General features: G+C 40.1%; 1 long non-coding RNA gene across 1 annotated transcript; it reads left to right on the forward strand.

Moving 5' to 3' along the window:
* The first annotated feature begins 2371 nt into the window (after positions 1-2371).
* LOC136688581 (uncharacterized) lies at positions 2372-19537 on the forward strand. The gene is made up of 3 exons (XR_010801280.1): positions 2372-2521; positions 10030-10113; positions 19113-19537. It is a non-coding gene; the product is annotated as an uncharacterized lncRNA (long non-coding RNA).
* The last annotated feature ends 673 nt before the right edge of the window (positions 19538-20210 follow it).

The raw sequence follows: 20210 nt of genomic DNA on the forward strand, positions 1-20210 counted from the left end.
GCTTTATACAAGGTTCTAGAAGGGTTCTTTATTAATGGAAATGGCTCTATATAGAACCCTAAACACTTGAAAAAATTTTGCGTGATTAAATGGTTCTGTCCATCATGAAAGTGTTCTTCAGATTGACGGAAAATATGCTATAGATGGTTCTAAATAACATCTGTATGGTGTCAATACATGGGTACTCCACTTCTGTTTTAACTGGAGGCCACCAAATCCTCACAGCAATATTTCAACATCAGTATAAAGACTATAAAGAAGAGAAGCGTTTCAGTTCTGACACTGTCAGTTGAAAAATGATAAATGTAGGAATCTGTAGAAACTGAACACGTGATGAGGGATACATGTGTGTGTGTGTGTGTGTGTGTGTGTGTGTGTGTGTGTGTGTGTGTGTGCAGAAGGGGGGGTCAAATTTAGTGACAGTGACCCCTACATGAACTGGGGGAGACTGATCATCCCCCACCAGCAGGTGCAGCCAACAAAACCCTTCAGAGACCCTCTGTGAGTGTGTGTGTGTGTGTGTGTGTGTGTCTGTGAGTGTTTTGAATACATTACCCCTGAGGTCTCCCCATTACCTGTGTAGAGAACAGGTGTGTTTCTTTTCTCTCAGGTTTATGGGGGGTCCACCATTAAAAAGAATCTAAAGAGCCCACTCAACCCCCCAGCCCCTCCAACAAGAAAAACACCCACCACGGACTCTCACTCACTTTTTTCCTCAGTGGTCACTATTAAATAATAAAAAAGTCATAAATATTGTTAAATACAAAATTATGCAGGCCAGGGATCAAAATTTCAGAAAGTAAATTTGGTGTAAAACAGACAACACCTAGAGCTGAGGACTGAATTAATAAATAACAAGAATTAGTGTTTTGAAAATGGTGGCAATTGAGATTTTCATTTTAAAAACAAGAGAAAGGAAAAGAAAGAAAAGAAAAGAAAATCATGAGACAAAATCTGCTTCTGTGTAATTGCAAACAAATTGCTCTCCACTTCCCAGAGACACAGATAGAGGCTGTCTGTAGCTGTGTGGCTTTGTTAGAGACACAGAGGGGAAATGTCTGAGTTAAAGGGTAGAGATTGGGTTCCATAAGAGACCCACTTCCAAAAAAAAAAAAACCCCACTACCCTAAAACAGCTCCACCCCTACTAAAGATGCCCTATACTAACACCCACTCAAAAAGCCCCTTCCAAACCTCCGCTTCCAAATAATCCTTCCCCCTTCAAAAAGGTCCCCTAATATGCCCCTCCCAAGAACCCCTAACTATCTCCATAAACCCTCTCCTCCATATAAAGCACCTTACTAACCTGCAAAAAACCATCCCCTCCCAAGAAGACCCCGATTCTTCAAATACCCCTTGCTGTTTAAGCAGTTCAGATGCTGGCTACATTTAGAGATATGAGGCTGCGGTGGCTGCTGTGGTCCTGGTGGAGGTGTATGTGCAGCGGTGGGGGGTGGGGAGGGCTTTTGTGGGGGTCTAGAGGAAGAGAGGCAATGAATGAAAGTCTTGTTTTGAACCCATGAACCGAGACGAAGCCGAAAGACGAGAGAAAATGTCTGTGGGCAGCTCTTATACACCCCTACACACACACACACACAGATTACACAAACAGCCTTTTGTCATTAACATACACTTTCCCTTCAAATTCACAGTACTGATTTTTATTTAGTGCAGAAATACCTTATACACCAACAGCTCAGGACTATGTGTCTGAAAGACTGTGCAGTGGCCGGGACACTGTTACAAAGGAAATAGGTATTAAACACAAATATAATAATTGATGGACCTCAACATCCCTGAATATGGGATTACATGGACTGCTAGAATTAGAAAATGCTTGCACCGTATGTGTGTGTGTGTGTGTGTGTGTGTGTGTGTGTGTATAAAAGGAGTAGTTAAGGTTTCAGGTCTAAGGGCCATGTTTCACGTGGTTGAATCTCAAAGGCATTTTTGACTACAGGAAACACACAGCCCCTGTAGAACATGGTCCTGGGGGAAACGATAAGAAACACACACACACACACACACACACACACACACACACACACACACACACTCCTGTGTAACTTAGGCCTTGCTTGCACCTGTTTGACTGAGGCTGGGAATGTATTGACCTCACCTATGACCCACCACTGGCTTTCTGTTAAGAAAAAAAAAACAACATCATCTGAGCAGGTTTGAGTCACAGTACAAACAAAACACCCTCTCAACTGCCAATTACATGCCAGAACCGAAACCGATTTTACCATTTTAATCCAATACACGTTATAAAACTCACTGTTTCCTCACTGTTTGCTAGCTCTTTGCTTTGTTTGCGCTCTGATGTTGTATGTTCAGTGCTTGCCTGCAGCCCTGGTTCAGTAAATGGGAAACAAACTAACAGTCTAGGTCCCAAATGGCTCAGGATCTCTCACTCACTGAGACAGAGGAACGGCACCTGAAGGTGTCTGAATGGTGGACTGACCTCAGAACTTTGAAAAGCATGAAACGAGATGACGATGTTGTTCTATTCCTGCAAGAGGGTAATGCTGACTTATTTTTGCTTTTAATGGTACATTGCTTAAGTAGGAGAATTCTGGAAGTTGCTAACTAGATGAAAGTAAACGCAGACGGTGTGCTACAAAACGAATAAAAACTTAGACAAGTTCAACTTCAGCTATCCAAGCTACTGTCAATTTTTTATTCAAACACACCTCTCCATATTAAACAACGCAGAGCTTCTGCATGAATACAAATGTTAAGGTGAGTTTGATTTGCTGTGAGAACAGCAGCTCTCCAGAGTCATCTCCATTCCTTTTAACCGTCTTATTGGAATATGAGAACACACACCAATATCAAACGTTGACCGCACTTACTGTCGCATACGCTACATTACACAACATTTCATACAAGCTGAAGTGCCAACATAAATATTTGACTCATGTATGTTTATGTGGCCGAATGCCATCAAATCCTCACAACTGTATTTCAGTAACATGTGCAATGCTTTCCCAGAAGAGTATGGGCAAATGTGCAAACAGGGCAGTCATCTCACTCCGCATAGGTCAAGTGCTAAAGTCAAAGGTCAATCTGAGGCCTCTGTGGCCAATTAGAACAGGGCACGGTAACAAATTAAAATGCAGTATTGAGATGGCTTTTTCTGCAATATGTTGGAAGTGGACATATATGTTGGCTCCATGTTTTTATAGCTTAGCAAAAACAATCGAAATATTGATGAGTCATTTTTTTTCTTAGTTCAGAAAATTGCAAATGCTTAGTTTTCATTGTGTGAACATTTCACAAGGAATGGACCAATATGAATGCTCAAACACAGCACTGAATCAAATCTAATACCATCATCATTAGAACTGGGATTTGTTCCTTTTTTGAAGTCATATTACAGAGGCGCATGATTTTAATATTCAGGTAAAATCAATTCTATTTTACTACCGGGTTTCCGGAAAAGAGTTTTGTGTAAAATGAAATAACAATAACAACAATCTTTGATTTCATATTTCTCTTTTTTTAACTGACAATAACACAAAGACCCTACTTCCAGTGTTCTCACAGAACAACTTGATTGTAGCTAGTAAATATCATCAAATCTGGGATATGAAGTCTGCAACACACTTCAAAAATGCTGGGACAAGGGAAGGTCTACTTTTGCTGATCTGTTTGTCTGGCTGGTCCTTTTTGCCACAGAGAACTTGACAAGTTAAAAATTGGACTTATCTGACCACAGCAGATGTTTCCACAGTTTTGCAAACCATCAGAGCGGAGTTAGGGCCAGTGAACTCTGAGGCAATTCTGCACAGAACCAACATCACATTCTCCAAGTGTAACAAAAGTTTAGGTTGCAGTTCAGCAACAGACTTTGTTAATTGACAATAATTTACTTCTGAGGTCATGTGGCTATATCTGTCAAAGTATACCATGATGGTTTCTCATGCAGTGCCTTGTGAGAACTCAAAACTCTTTTCCATTCAACAGTGGTTTATGGCCTTGCCCTAGATTGATATTATCATATTCCCTGAATTGCAGATGGTGAGAGTTTTACACTTTTTTTTTTTATCCTTTTGAAAATTTAGAAGTGTTGAGTCACAACACATTTATGTTGCTATGACTGAGGCCCTGTCCACATGTCTGGATTAAAAAAAAAAAAGCAGGCTTTTGTCTACATGTTGGCTTTCTATTTACACAAATATGATCCTTGTATAACTTATGTTCATCTGCTTGTAGTGGAAAGGTTTGAAACTGTGTTTTTAAGGCATTTCCACACCTGTAATTCATTTGTTCTGGTCGGTATAAGTTAAGAAACTTGTAACCTTGGAGCGTTTTCCCTTTTTTTTTTTTTTTTTTTTTTCACACTTTGAAAAATCTAAGCACACCAAAACTCGTCACTGTAAACCACATGAGATTGTTCTCACTGCTGATTGGTCAGATTGATCAGGAGCAAGATTGTAAACACAGGAAGAAGGTCCTGTGTCCTGGAATAGTGTGTTTCTGATCCATTACTCCGATTAGCGGCAAAATTTTAACCTGTTCTCTGTTTACCTGCTTACTGCATCCAATATGCAAAGCACACCCTGGCTACAAATGCCATTTAGCACAGACTTGCAGTATATACCCACCTAATTGTTGGGTCGGATCACGTTCTCACCAGAAACAAACCACGCCAGGGTTTGTTTGGGACGGGAATGAGATCACCTCCACTCAAGGGTCTCTGTGTGGTTGATTTGGTCGACCTCCAAGTGCAAATACTTCTTTGTGAACCGCACCAAAGGTGAAAACAAACCAGAGTCCCGGAATAAAAAGTGCAGGTGTGAAAACGCCCTTAAATATTCTATGAATTTTTCCCCTCATTCACTGTCAGAAAAAAGATATGGTATGGGTACATTATTGTCACTAAAAGTACATATGAATAAACACTTTGCCCTGTCCCAATGTTTTAGCAGCATGCTGCAGGCATCAAATTCTAACATTTTTTCTATTTACAATAGAAACTTTACAACTTATATTTATATTTCAGTTAGACCGTGAAAACACTAGAAATATTTTCATTTTACTTCTGTCAGTTAAATAAAAAGCTTGAAAAATGTGAAGTTCCTGTTTTCACTGCATTTACAAAAAATCCCAATTTTACAGGAAATTATATCTTTTTTTTAAAACCCATCACACACCCCAATCCCACAGTTGGAGCCAAATGTATGTGATTTAGGAATTTATAATAGTGAATACACATCAAAAGAATGGGATTGAGACTGTGACTGGAGAAAAGTGTAGATATTAGCCAATGAAAACCAGTGACTTTTTGTTACCACTGTATATGACAGTGAGAATATATGACAGATAATGATACAGTACTGTCTTTAGCTTGTTGTTTGACAAAATGACTGTAAAGCTGTAGTCATAATAGGAAAATGAACTGTAATTCAGTCTCACAGTGAGAGTACAACTTTTACAGTCTTTATGATGAACAGTCCATCTATAACTATACTAGAGTTACCAGTAATAATTACTTAATCTCTCTCTCTCTCTCTCTCTCTCTCTCTCTCTCTCTCTCTCTCTCTCTCTCACTCTCTCTCTCTCTGCAGCTTAAAGAAAGTGATACCCCTGTGACTGTTTGCCTTTACATTCTCCTCCTTTTCCCCCCTTTCTTCTTCTTCTCTTTTTTCACTTTCCCCTCTTGCCGTTTAACCTCCACCTGGGGGACAAAATTCCATGTTGTCTTTAGAGCATCACTGCTTATCAGTTCTTGAGTCTTGGGTCATCAGGCTCAATGTCAAGCGTTGGCTGGAGGGGTAGAAAGTCCCCCTAGAATTGGGCTGTGGCACAGTGGAGCTCATAGGAATCAACCAACATCGGAAACAGACCTCACTAATGTCTATGTGGCTGCAATCAAATCCTCACTGCAAGGTTCCATCTAGTAGAGCCTTCCCTAAAGACTACCAGCAAAACCGAGTAACAAACCCACACTTAATACCCTTAATTTCTGAATACATTGGACACACTGTATTCTGATCATCTATATTCTGACCATGATATTCAAGACATGTGCTGTGGTCATAGCGTGTAACATCAACCCCCCGAGGGCACAGAGATGTATCTGATTTTCATACTGACCCCTAACAGACTGCTCATATTTGAATAGAGCGAGGCAGGGATGAAAGGATGGATTGATGGATTTGATAAACGCTGGTAAAGTGAGATTAAAGCGGTTGATAATAAACTTTCAAGGAAATGGAATGACAATGCCACTCACACAGCTCAGTAGCAGATGAGTTATGCAGTATCATGTTGACTGGTCACTAATTATAACTCGGCTTTGACTGGCACAGTACGATATCTGTCGGCATGTTGGGACATTGGTGGCTCGCGTTGAATGACTTATTCAATACATTTACAAATATAGACCTAAAGCATTTCCTGGACGATTGTGAGGATTGCTTTATCGTTTTTAATGATATTCATGGGAAAACATTCATGGTTCATCTAGCATCTCTTTTTAAATGAAGGGTGTTATTTGGTAGTTTGCTCACTCTACCCTGCAGTACTAGCTTATACTCTTCTCAGGAAGCTTGGACTATTGAATATTTTGCAGCCTCTTAACAAGAGTGAGGTCAGGTACCGCTACTGAATGATTAGTTCTGGCACTCCAAGACAGTTAACAGTCTACACCTCCCTTGCCAATGCTTGGCATTTGGCATGGAGATGTTAGGCTCATTTTCGGCTGCTCCAGAGCATCCAGTTTCAGTCCATGCTTTTTATAAAGATAATACACCATCTAAGCTGAAGTCAGTAATTGTAAGCAGAGTCTTTTGTATCCACACTTGTATCCACACATTTTTTTATCCACACTTCACCAGCTGCCACCGCTAACACTTAAAACCTTCCATGATCTTATTCCAAAGGACCAGTCGGGGTGTGGAACAGGTGCAATCCACTGCATCTAACCTACAATGGTAATTTGTTTGTTTGGGGCTGAGATGGAACTGTTGAACCGCGCTGACCCCTAGCAGTTCTGAGTGGTACTGCAGTCTTCAGTAGTTCTAGGAACAGAAGAGCAAATATGACCAAAGCAAAGTCCAGTGATCTGTTTACAAATACGTCCAAGATAAAGGCAGCACAAGGCAGCAGAACAGGAGTATGAACACTTTAAGCTCCTTAAGTCCTGAGTGAGTGGAACTTCTGAGAACATCAAGCATCTATGAGAACAGAAACTAGAAAGTGTATCATCCTCTACTCTTTATTGCTCATTTCCATCAAAAATAAAAAGCTGGGGATCCAAAGTGAGTGATGCAACCCAATCACAGAGCAGCACAACCACAAAGCACCATCTCATTTCACCCAGAACAGAGAATCAGAGGCTGGGCATGAACAGTGGCAACACTCGGTTCCTTAATTCACTGGTACACTTCGGTAGAATTGAAAAATATACCAGTGGCGTCTGAAGAAACATACTGTAAGCAGGGCTGAGCAACACTGTCAGTTTCAACAACCACCTCAGTACAATTTAACACACACTGCAGCACACCGACACTGTGAAAATCAATCTTTTTTAAAAAAATAAAAATCAGCAGATTGGTAGATATCAAAAAGACTTGCAAAAATACTCATAAAACAATGTTAGGGATTTCTAGAGTGCTAAATATGGCTGGATCATACTCTATATACAAAGACAACTGGGCTCTCTCTCTCTCTCTGTGTGTGTGTGTATCTGGATTGAGTTCTTTGACCCATAGCTTCATTCACCAAATTCTCCTCTCAGACAGATTTTGGAGAGAGAGAGAGAGAGAGAGAGAGAGAGATCTTATTGAAACTACCAATAACCCTCATAAGCGCTGACTGAATATTTGTGGGGACAGGCAAAGCACCCAAAGGGGTCAGATTCGAGGAAGCTGACTGGCTAAGTTTATGTTTCTATGTGCATATGTTTTTTCTTGATTGGTTGTGCTGCTTCATTGACCCCGCCCAGAGCAAGCGCCTTTAGAGCAGAGCAGCCAAATGACACATTAACAACACTGATGAAAATGAAGCTCACCTTTCTCAATATATTTTATATAGTACACATTATTGTACACTACTTTACATTTACACACTCAACAACTCAACACTCAAATCACATTGTAGTTAATGATTAAAGAAAGTATTTATTTTATAAAGTGTAAAATTATATTTACACCAGGGAGGGCAGCGTCGTAGTGCCCCCTTTTGACCAGCTGCCCCTAAATTTTACCATTAAAATAAGTACATTAAGTACAACTCTATCAGGTTTGTACTGAAGTACATGTGAAAGTCTCTGATTTTGCACTCTGTATTTTACTAACCTCACTCTCCAGATCACCACTTCTGAAAAGAGTCTTCTTATTCCACACACACACACACACACGCACACACACTTCCCTAACCCCACTTCACTCTTCACAGGGCAAGGGGGGGATTATGTGGGGGATTATGTGACTGTCTGATTCTTTCAAACCAGAGCTCTGCTTTTCTTTTAACACATCATTTACTCAGACATCGTGTATTAAAACATGTGCACACTCCACAGAAACACACAACCTCACCTCTGTTCCTGACCTGGGGGAAAAAAGGCGATCTTTCACCCCTTCATTGGGGGAATATTCTCATAATAAAGCAGGATGACAGCATTATCAGATTGGAGGCGGTTGCCAGGTTGGGGCAGTTGCCAGATTCAGCATTTTCTGAGATAAGCACTCTCGGGTTGCTTAAGGTTTTCCTGTTGCGTTAAGAAATGTCTCTTTTCTTTCAGAATAGTGAGGAGATCTATTTATACATCATTTGGCCGAAAGTTTCCGCACACCTGCTCATTGCACATTTCTGATTAAGGAAGACTTTTAATTAGGAGCATGTCCCAATGTTGTCTACTCTTCTTGGAATGATTTATACAAGATGTTAGAACATTTCTGTGAGGTTCTGATGGCAGCCATAAGGGAGGTTGTGTATAAGACACAGCTACTCATATAATGGATATTGGAGTTCACTCCAGACAATGAAGATCCACAGTTCCACAGCTCAATAACAGAGGGATTTGCATCCCTTTGGGGAACACTTGGCATCCACTTGGCATCCAACACTTGGTCAATGGATTCTGAAAAAGAAATAAATGGTACTGAATGGTATGTTTAAATAGAAATGAAATCAATGAAGGTGCAATTTAAAATGAAACTTTCTGAGAAGTTTTTCTAAGAATGTTTTAAGTATCAGGACATCCCCACCAGTATCCTGTCCATGATCTGAGAACAGGGTCTTTTTTTTTTAACAAAATTTCTTCATTACTGCTGTCAGTCCTCATACTGTGGGCCTTTTGTGTCTCTATCTGATCCTGCTGCCCTTTTCAGCCTCAAGAATGATAAATATTTATGTGCGCGCACACACTCACACACACACACACACACACACACACACACACACACACAGCATCAAATCAAACAACCTTGATGAGACAGGACTCTGGAGAGCAACAAAATGCACTTAAAAATTCTCCTTGAAGAAAAGATCCAACAAAGTGCTTGAAGACTCAGTTTAATAATAACAATCATCATCATGTCTATTATCTCTTAGGAAAAGCACGCTTAATAGCAAGTGTTGGCTAGAGCATCATTAAGCCCCCCAGCACTGGGCGGCAGAGCAGTGGCACTGAGTTCTCTAGTGACTAATCTCCATTCAGTATATTACAAATGAGCTAGAGTGTAGAACTCTTTATCCAATATCATTAACTCACCTCAACAATATTCTTAAGGCTGTAAGCCATCAGCTCCTTACAGCAATGTTTTAAGGTCAAGCATAAAGCCTTCCTTCTTCCCAGAAGAGGTCAAGTTATTACTGAAACAAAAGAGTGTCCACAGACTTTTGGCCATGTGGTCTCATCATCAGTCTGAATTGCTAGAGAAAGGAATGTGCTGCTGTAAGCCTCAGCGAAGGCCTGCTGAAATGAGCCTTTGAAAAGTTCACTGCATTAGCCTCCATCATTCATTCTCTCTCTCTCTCTCTCTCTCTCTCTCTCTCTCTCTCTCTCTCTCTCCTGCAGGAAGAAGTAATAGCATCCGGATGGCCTTACCTAAATATTCAGATTATCCCTACCACTCATCATCACCCAATCAATCAGCACTATGTGAGTGTGTGTGTGTGTTGATACTCAGCCAAGCTCAGGAAAGAATCATGCTGGCTCTCCACTACCATAACGACAGAGCTCCTATTGTAAAGAGGAGGAAATTAAGATGCTTCGATTAAAAGTTAAAAGTCCAAATCTGAACCCTGGTCTAAACAGTGGGCTTTGACCCACTTTTAAAGGCTGTTGCATTGTTTAACATGTTACAGAGGTCAGTTAACACTAGTGTTGCAGTACTGGCCAGTACTGACATCAGTTTCACTCTGACTCAGGCTCAGCTTTCAAAGTTACTTCATTTTATGTTTATATCCTGACAAATGTATAATCTGTATACACTAGATTATATAATATGTTAAAGTTTGAATTGTTTGGATTAAAAAAAATAGATAAAAATAATAATAATAATAATAATAATAATAATAATTGTGAGCAAACAAATATGCAACACACTCTCGTACATATTCGTATGTACTCACTCAGTCACTAACTCCCTCCCATACAGTATTTTCATGTTTAGGAACTACTCCACAATGTAGTAGTATTCAGTGCTTCTTATAGACATTACTATTAATATTATATTTGTTTTATAATTTCTATTTATTGACTGAGCTTGATGGGCGGCACAGTGGCGCAGCAGGTAGTGTTGCAGTCACACAGCTCCAGGGACCTGGGTTACTGTCTGTGAGGAGTTGGTGTGTTCGCCCCGTGTCCGCATGGGTTTCCTCCGGGTGCTCCGGTTTCCTCCCGCAGTCCAAAAAACACACGTTGGTAGGTGGATTGGCGACTCCAAAGTGTCCGTAGGTGTGAGTGAATGTGCAAGTGTGTGTGTTGCCCTGTGAAGGACTAGCGCCCCCTCCAGGGTGTATTCCTGCCTTGCACCCAATGATTCCAGGTAGGCTCTGGACCCACTGCGACCCTGAACTGGATAAGCGCTTACAGATAATGAATGAATGTTTCTAAAATGTGCAGACATGTGTCCTCTATAGAAGACATGTATTTTCCCTTATAATATGAGAAAACATGTAAACTGACCAAAGGTCCCAAAACTTGCACTTGCACACTGCACTAAATACCAAAAGCCCATGCTGCTTCTCTGAACTCACATTTATCAAAAGTAGACTGTGGTTTCTCAACCAATTTCTGATTGGTGCACCCTTTAAAAGTTTGCAATATGCAAAATTTGAAATCTCCCCAAACAAAAATAAAAAAAAAACATTTTCCCTACATCCATCTGACACTCATGCACACACACACACACACAGAGAGAGAGAGAGAGAGAGAGAGAGAGAGAGAGAGAGAGAGAGAGAGGCAGGCGCTGGCAGCTTTAATCAGCCATTAAAGAATCAACACGCTTCCTTAAAAATAAAATTGCAAGAACAGCAGGTACATATTTTATTGAATAGGTTGCTTGAGAAGAAAATTTATATGTCTGCTTTCACTGTGTCCATTCAAAACACAAACCCACCATCCTTTTGCACCAATAATGCACGATAGTATCAGCAGGAAAATACTTAATCTCTCAGAGTATTTTTGGATGCTGAGAAATAAGGTCAGAATATTCTGAGTTTTTTATCTAAATATTCTTAATTCATTCATTGAAGTATTCTGTCTTGATTCTTGAAACATTCTGACATAGAAGTTTCTGATTTAGGGGCATGGCCCCAGGTCCAACAGGCCCAAACAAGATCAAGCTGGGACAGCTTGGATTTTTTTTTTTAAGTGAGTACATTGCCTCACCCCTGGTCAACAAAGTAAAGGTTAACGCTGCCCACTGTCAACAAACTAAACTAGATGCCCACTTTTGGAGCTGAAATTATTCAGACCCATCTGAAATATTATCTCTGGCTACGTCACTTATTGTAGCTGCAGTTTCATGACAAAGGTTTTTAACAATTATTTTTATTTGTATGCCAGCTTCCCTGATGAAGCCAGACGGCACTGAAAGGTATACAAAGTCAGATTTTCATATTGTTAATGGACGTTGTGGACATTGTATTGCCTAGGCCATTGTCATGTGACCTGGGTTATGGTCACATGATTTCCAGCGCACTGTTGATATTAGCAGACAACAAAAAAGAGTACCAGTATTGGAGGATCTTCAAACCTTGGTTTACATTTTACACATAATTTTATAAGTGTCTTGTTTTTTTTCTTCATTTTTTTCAGGTGGAACCCCAAGTAAATGCTCATAAATCATTTGGCAGATTATTTTGTATCTAATACTGGACTCCAGACTGGATCAGTTCCTCTGACTGTGAACTGGGTTTGTAGCTCAGCAGCCAAACATTCAGAGGTTTTTATATTGTGTTCCATTGTCAGCGCTCAAGCCTGTGTCTTCCAATTAAACAGTAAAGCTATTGTATCCAGTGTGTTGCTTAAATTGAGGATGTGTTTGTATGACTTGGGTGATGGTTCTGCAGTAAGTGATCAGCATTGCTTCTAGCTCCATTTATATATTCCAGCTCAGCACACCACCTGCAGTAATGTACAGGGGCCCTCGGCAGTGGAAAAAAAGAGTTTAGAGTCTACAGTGAAACTGTACTGAACTGAACCACGGAAACCTCCGGTTTCCTCCCACAGTCCAAAAACACTTGTTGGTAAGTGGACTGGCAACTCAAAAGTGTTCATAGTTATGAGTGTGTGAGTGAATGTGTGAGTCAATTTTTTGCCCTGTGAAGGACCGGCACCCCCTCCAGGGTGTGCTCCCGCCTTGCGCCAAGTGATTCTGGGTAGACTCCAGACCCATTGTGACCCTGAACTGTTTAAGTGATACAGACAATGAATGAATGAATGAATGAATGAACCACACTGCCCAGTGGAAAAACACCATTTGTGCCAATGGCATGTTACTGTCATATCATTAGCTGTGGATCTCTCATGGCACTTCAACTCATCTTAAACCTGCTGGATGATAGTGCACAGATTCCCTGCTCCACAGCTCACATATTGAAGGGAGCTTTATATCCTTCCAGCACACACTTGGCTTTGGGCAGTGACCTTTGTTTCCTGTGCAGTTCACAGAAAAACATTAAATGACTTGAGAATTGTAAAAGTAGTGCTTACACAATTGGATGTGCTTCTAATTTAACAGACTTCCAAATGCACTAATCAGTGTTCTGGTTTTATTAGCATTTCAGATACCAACTTTTCTCAGTGTGTACAGCAACAGGTTGTGTGCCTCCTATTCAAGACCAGACAAGAGAGGCCTCGTACAGTACAAATCTGACCTGCAAACGACACCCACAATCCAGCAGAGTCCTGGCACGCACTGCACCTCGCTCTCGGTCTTGTTTTACAAAGAGAGGCTTTAAGTGCAACTCAATTCACAATTTCCTCCTTTCGCCCTACAGTAGCAGATCCGCTCTCTCTCTCACACACGCACACAGTGTGCTATTAAAGAACGGAGGAATTCAGATAAGCACAGCATTAAACTCAATTTCAGAACAACCCCCGCACACCCCACCTCCTCGGTCGCCCCCCACCCTTCCTCCTCCCGTGGCTAATCTTCCTTAAGCGGACAATAATACTTTATTTATCTGGAGGAGGGGGCTTTGGGTGGAATTGTCCTCGAGCAAGATTCGGTAGCACTTTACAGTATGAATTACACACAGGAGTCTAATCCTCTGGGAGTGGAAGAAACACGGAGAAGAGGAGAGAGAGGGAACGAAAGACTATACTGAGCGTGAATGCTGTTTTTTTTTTTGTTTTTTTTTTATCTGTCCCCGAGCCTTAATGCATTTCGAAAATGAGAGATTAGACAAGCGCCGCATTCGTTTAATGGAAGAAGGAGTCAATTGGGCATGAAAACCTCACGCTCACAAAAAGCTCTTTCTTACCTTTCGTTTTTGGGCTTCAGACGTCCCTCAAACGTCCCAAATCTGATTTCCTCCACATTAACCTGACATTAACCTTGGCAGGGGGCAGGTTACATTTAAGCCAAAGCTGCTTCCGCTAGTCTCCAAGTTGGACCTAACAATGAACTTCACGAATTTGTCCACAATCCAATTATTTATTTCTTTATTTAATCTTGTATTTGAACTGAGCGATTAATTGTCCAGTTATTGCAATACTGAATTAATTTGAGGTGTACTAATTCTGGTCACAGCTTCTATAATAACCATAGTAATGTATGAAATTTAATAACGCAATGCCCATGGACCTATTGAACTCTATTCTCTAGAGTGATAGAACTCCTTCCCATAACTTTGTGATAAGTTGAGAGTGCCAGAAGTAAGCATCGTACATCAGTACCGGAACTCACTAACTTTTTTCCTTTTCCACTAGCTAAATTTTGTCCTTGGTACCTGGAACTGGGTACTTTTTTTAGTTCCTGCTCACTAGTGGTTTCAAGTAAGCCGCGTAGGGACTAAATCTGACATGTAAAATTTGTAGAGGGCTGATTGGCCAGAGAGATTAGGTGTTTTTATAACCGCCAAAGCTACAGCAGTGATCACATTTGTTTTATCTGTCTCACAATGGTAGCTGGTAAAATTATGCTGTGGTCTATGAAGGGTGTCAAACGTTCATTTTTGGTTGTGAATACATGACGAGTAAACAACGTTTAACGTTACCCCAGCATTTGTTGTGGTGTTGAAAGACCATGGTTCCTGTTAGAAATGGTGTTTTGAGACAACACCAGCTACACAGGGGTTGACAGCAACATTGTAGTGGTGAACCATCCATTTACATTGCAGATACAGCAGAGTCAAAAAGAGTAGGTACTATGTGGTAGAAAAGTGCTATGATGCTGCTCAAGGCTGAATGCAATCAAGTCATCACAGCAAAGTACCAACATGTTGTGTTATGTGTTATGTGTTAACATGTTGCAGTCCTTTATTTTTGTAGTTATGTCATGAGTGTGGATTGTCGGAAAGGCAGTTGCACGTCCTGAGGTAGACAAAGATTATAAAATAATTATAATACACAAAACAGAATATACCCAAGAAAATATGACTAAATTAATCTACAGACCATCAGAAGCAGAAACTCACAAACATATAAGCATACATTGAATGAAACTAGGACTACCATAACAGGGCTTAAATAACAAAAGACAATAAGATACATCTGTGAACTTGAATGTGTGGCATTACAAAGGAAGATGGGCGAGGAATCAAAGCACACTGCAATCAAAACACCAAATCAGACCAAAACAGACCAATCCCAATAAGTTCTAATGACTAGTCTTCGCTATCTTTAAATGGTTAATTGCAGTTTAATGTAGAGTGTAGTACATTCTGAACCTGCAGCGTCAGATTTGTGTCAGGGTCATATCAACAGCACATATCACAATAAGGAGAGTGTGACCTTACCAGGCCTCTGGGAGCAACCTCCTCCTGAGTGATTTGTTCCAGGATTGGTTTTTAAGTTAAGGTCTCTTAGCTCAGCACAATGTGATCTTGCTGATGACCTTTTGAGTGTTTCTGAGGAATGTAAGTAGATCTCTGGAATGTGAAAGAGGGAGACTTTTAAAACCAGGCTTGGACAAGGCCCAGCTTTGAGTGGAAATGGGTTCAAGCAATTTCACTCACAAATACGCTCGTTATTTGTTAACTATATGTCTGTTTTTACTTTATTCTACCGGCCATTCATACCATGAATACACTTCTCCAAATTACAATATACATTACAGATGATGTGATAATGCTATACACACACACACACACACACACACACACACACACACACACACACACCTTAATATTCATTCATTGCCTGTTTTGCAACTAAACAGAACATTGTTTTAAGTGGAGCTGAGAGAATGAACGGTGTGTGTAAATACAAGGAGGTGGTGTTAATGTTATGGCTGAGCCTGTAGGATCCAAGATCAGTATTTTCATTCATTTATTCTATCTCTCTCTCTCTCTTTTATTTACAGTTAAATGACCTGAAAGAGGATGTGAAAGAGAGAGAGAGAGAGAGAGAGAGAGAGACTGGGATAGATGAATGGAGGAATGGATGAATAGAGCAGGTGGGATGGTGGAGGAGTGAATTGGAAGGTGAGAGGAAGGGAGGAGAGAAGAGCCTATACTGTCTGAATAAAGATGAGTGGATTAAACAAAACAAATCAGAGAAGGGAGGGGTGATATAAAAAACCCATTTCGTTTCATTTCTGAGGTTTCATTTCTTGAAGCAGCAGAGGAATGTCTGAAAGGACAATAGTTTAGCATTTCTGAGCCCATGCAACTAAATTTGTCACTTTACAGTGATGCTTTTACAGCACTGTCATCTGAGGGCTCAAAGGTCAAACGTTCAAAACTGGTTTCTGGCCTTACCTGACGCAGACTAGATTTTTCCAGATTTGTATATGCTACAAGTGCTAATATAACATATTTTCATATTACAGAGTTTGATTCATAGCATCTGAATCTTTGGTAATGACAGAGGTTTGGGGTTAGGTCAGGTTCTAAGTTCTTGATAATGCAGAGTTTATGGGTTTGGGTCAAGTTCTAAGTGCTGGATAATCCTAGGTTTGAGAAGATGATCCAATATGATGATGATTGAGTTCATGAGGCCAGTGCTAGATCGCTCTGGGGCATCACGAACCACTCTAATGAAATAGTGATAAATACCAACCCTGCTGCAATTCAAATGGGACGGGGAAGGTCAAACATCTGAGTAAAGCTTAGAGACTGAAATGACTGTAAGCTTTAGCTTAGTCTGTAGTTATAGTTTCTAAGAACATTCATTTTGATTCTAAAGAAATGCACCAAATGTTTAGGCAGATAAACATTCTCTAAAAGGAACTCAGTATCATTCTAGTGATGGAAAGAGAAAAAACAAATTCAGACAGGATATTCTTTTAAATTAATGTGAAAAGTCAGTGACCAGTCAGAAGCTTATCTGATTTATATAGAACCCCAAAGCCCTACAAGTAACAAAACTAATCCCATTCTGCTCATTAAAATGATACATTCATTCCTCTGTAACTTGCTAATTACGCTAGCAGTTAATCTAACACTAAAAATGAATGTCTATGATAGTAATCTAAAAGCACTTTTTATAAAATACAGAAGATGTTTCCTCACCATTTGATAGAATAAACCTCTTCACTTTATTTGCATACTGGAAACCAAGTCAGTAAAAGAGTATTAAAAAAATTTAAAAAGTGGCTCAGTCAGACATGCTAGGCTTCCTCTCTATCTGCTAATGGCAGAAAAAAAAAACGGCAAAGGGCCCTCCAACCATTGTTTAATGATCATGAGTTGATTTATTTCAGTAATTCCATTCAAAAAGTGAAACTTGTATATTATACTCATTCAATACACACAGATATATTTCAAGTGTTTATTTCTTTTAATTTGAAAACCCCAAATTCAGTATCTCAGAATATTAGAACATTGTGAAAAGGTTCAATATTGAAGACACCTGGTGCCACACTCTAATCAGCTATTTAACTCAAAACACATGCAAAGGCCTTTAAATGGTCTCTCAGTCTAGTTCTGTAGACTACACAATCATGGGGAAGACTGCTGACTTGACAGTTGTCCAAAAGATGATCACTGACACCTTACACAAGCAGGGTAAGACACAAAAGGTCATTGTAAAGAGGCTGGCTGTTCACAGAGCTCTGTGTCCAAGCACATTAATAGAGAGGCGAAGGGAAGAAAAAGATGTGGTAATAAAAAGTGTGCAAGCAATAGACATAACCACACCCTGGAGAGGATTGTGAAACAAAATCCAATCCAAAATGTCTAGCCACTCTTGAACAAGAGACAGCATCAGAAGCGTCTCACCTGGACAAAAAGGACTGCACTGCTGCTGAGTTGTCCAAAGTTATGTTCTCTGATGACAGCAAGTTTTGCATTTCCTTTGCAAAGGCAGAGAAGGAGAGGAACAGAATCCATGTTGCTTGAAATCCAGAGTAAAGTTTTCACAGTCAGTGATGGTTTGGGGTGTCATGTCATCTGCTAGTGTTGGTCCACTGTGTTTTCTGAGGTCCAAGGTCAACTCAGCCGTCTATCAGGAAATTTTAGAGCACTTCATGCTTTAAGCTGCTGACCAACTTTATGGAGATTCAGATTTCATTTTCCAACAGGACATGGCACCTGCACACAGTGCCAAATCTACCCGTACCATGGTGTCCCTGTTCTTAATTGGCCAGCAAGCTCCCCTGACTTTAACCCCATAGAAAATCTATGGGGCATTGTGAAGAGGAAGATGCAATATGCCAGACCCAACAATGCAGAAGAGCTGAAGGCCACTATCAGAGCAACCTGGGCTCTCATAACACCTGAGCAGTTCCACAGACTGATAGACTCCATGCCACGCTGCAGTAATTGAGGCAAAAGGAGCTCCAACTAAATATTAAGTGCTGTACATGCTCTTACTTTTCAGTTGGCCAGCATTTCTAAAAATCCTCTTTTTGTATTGGTCTTAAGTAATATTCTAATTTTCTGAGATACTGAATTTGGGGTTTTCATTACTTGTCAGTTATAATCATCCATTTTAACAAAAACAAAAAAACACTTGAAATCTATCAGTCTGAGTGTAATGAATGAGTATAATATACAAGTTTCACTTTTTGAATGGAATTACTGAAATAAATTCTTTTTTTCATGATAATCTAATTTTATGACCAGCACCTGTACTGGCTGTTTCATATTTTATTTGAGAGGCTGCTAACAGCATGAAAGTAAACAGAGTGACAGACCACAAGCAATACAAAACTAAACAACTTGAGTTACAAATGTTTCTCTGATAATTAAAACATCTGGAAAAAAAACGTACAGTCAAATTAAACTTCAGCCAAGCACAACAAGATAGTTGTTTTTTTAACATAAAACATACCATTCCACTATAAAATATGCATAGCTTCTGAACGTAAATAAACCAGAGAGAACTGCAGTTCCCCACAGTTGTAGACATTGCCTTTAAGGCCTTCTGTTCAGCTCCTGAAGGCCTTGCCAGTGAGAGCTAGTTAACCTGCTCAGAATAATAAAATAACTCTGATTGTTCCTGTGTATCTTCTCTTATCTGCTTAATTTCATTGTTTTTTCCAGCTTGGTTCATACACACAGACCTTGCAGTGAGTTTGAACTTGGTCAGAAAACAATAGCTCTCTCAGTTCAACTCCATCATCTCAGCTTAACCCCAGCAGTGACCTCTGAGTTGATGCCAAACAGCACTTAACTGAGCTCTGGCAACCAATGCCTGGCAATCTGCACAGAGGAAGCAGTGCCCAGGGGCCAGTGCCCAGCAACCTGCACCCGGCAGCCAATGCTCAGGAACCAATGCCCAGCAAAAAGTGCCTGGTAAATTGTGCCTGGACTCCTGGGCCCAGCAACCAGCATCTGGCAACTGTGACCAGTGAATAGCAATTATCAACCAACACCTGACAACAACCAACAACTGACAACCAGCACTTGGCAACCAGCGCATTCTTAAATAAACGTTGATGAAATGTGAAGACTGAGTCTCATTTTCAGTGGTGGACAGAAATACAAGGGCAGTCTCTAGTGTCTGAAGAAGAAATTGCAACTAAACAGAATTGGCCACTTTATTCCAGATAAACGCTGGTAGCACATTTCTTGATTTGTGTGATTTCTGCACATGTAATTAAAGTATTAAATTTAGAAATGTTTTAGTACCTAAAATGTATGTTTGAAGTAAAAATATGATTCTCTGCTGACAGCACACTTATAGGACGTTTCATGCAAATTTCAATGCACGTATAATCTGTTCAGTTTAACATAAGAGAAAATATAAAACTATATCTATAACTTTCGCACAAGCTTTATTGAGATTTTTGTTTCCATTTTAAATTCAGCGAGTAAACTATAACGTACATTACAAAGACGCGACCTGTAATAGAACGGTCCTAGCAGCAGATGGCAACACCGTTACACTGAAAATCCCACGTCCTACAAGTGTGTGGAGTTCATCGCTGCACATTAATGCTCCAAACTATTATATATATATATATATATATATATATAATTTTACATGATTTTCTTTCTTTTCTATTTAGATGTACTCAGCCTAATAAAAATAACATGTTTTATATTTAGGGCGGCATGGTGGCGCAGCAGGTAGTGTCACACAGCTCCGGGTGACTGTCTGTGAGGAGTTGGTGTGTTCTCCCCGTGTCCGCGTGGGTT

This window comes from Hoplias malabaricus, chromosome 1, assembly GCF_029633855.1.
Source record: "Hoplias malabaricus isolate fHopMal1 chromosome 1, fHopMal1.hap1, whole genome shotgun sequence".
NCBI classification, from domain to species: Eukaryota; Metazoa; Chordata; class Actinopteri; order Characiformes; family Erythrinidae; genus Hoplias; species Hoplias malabaricus.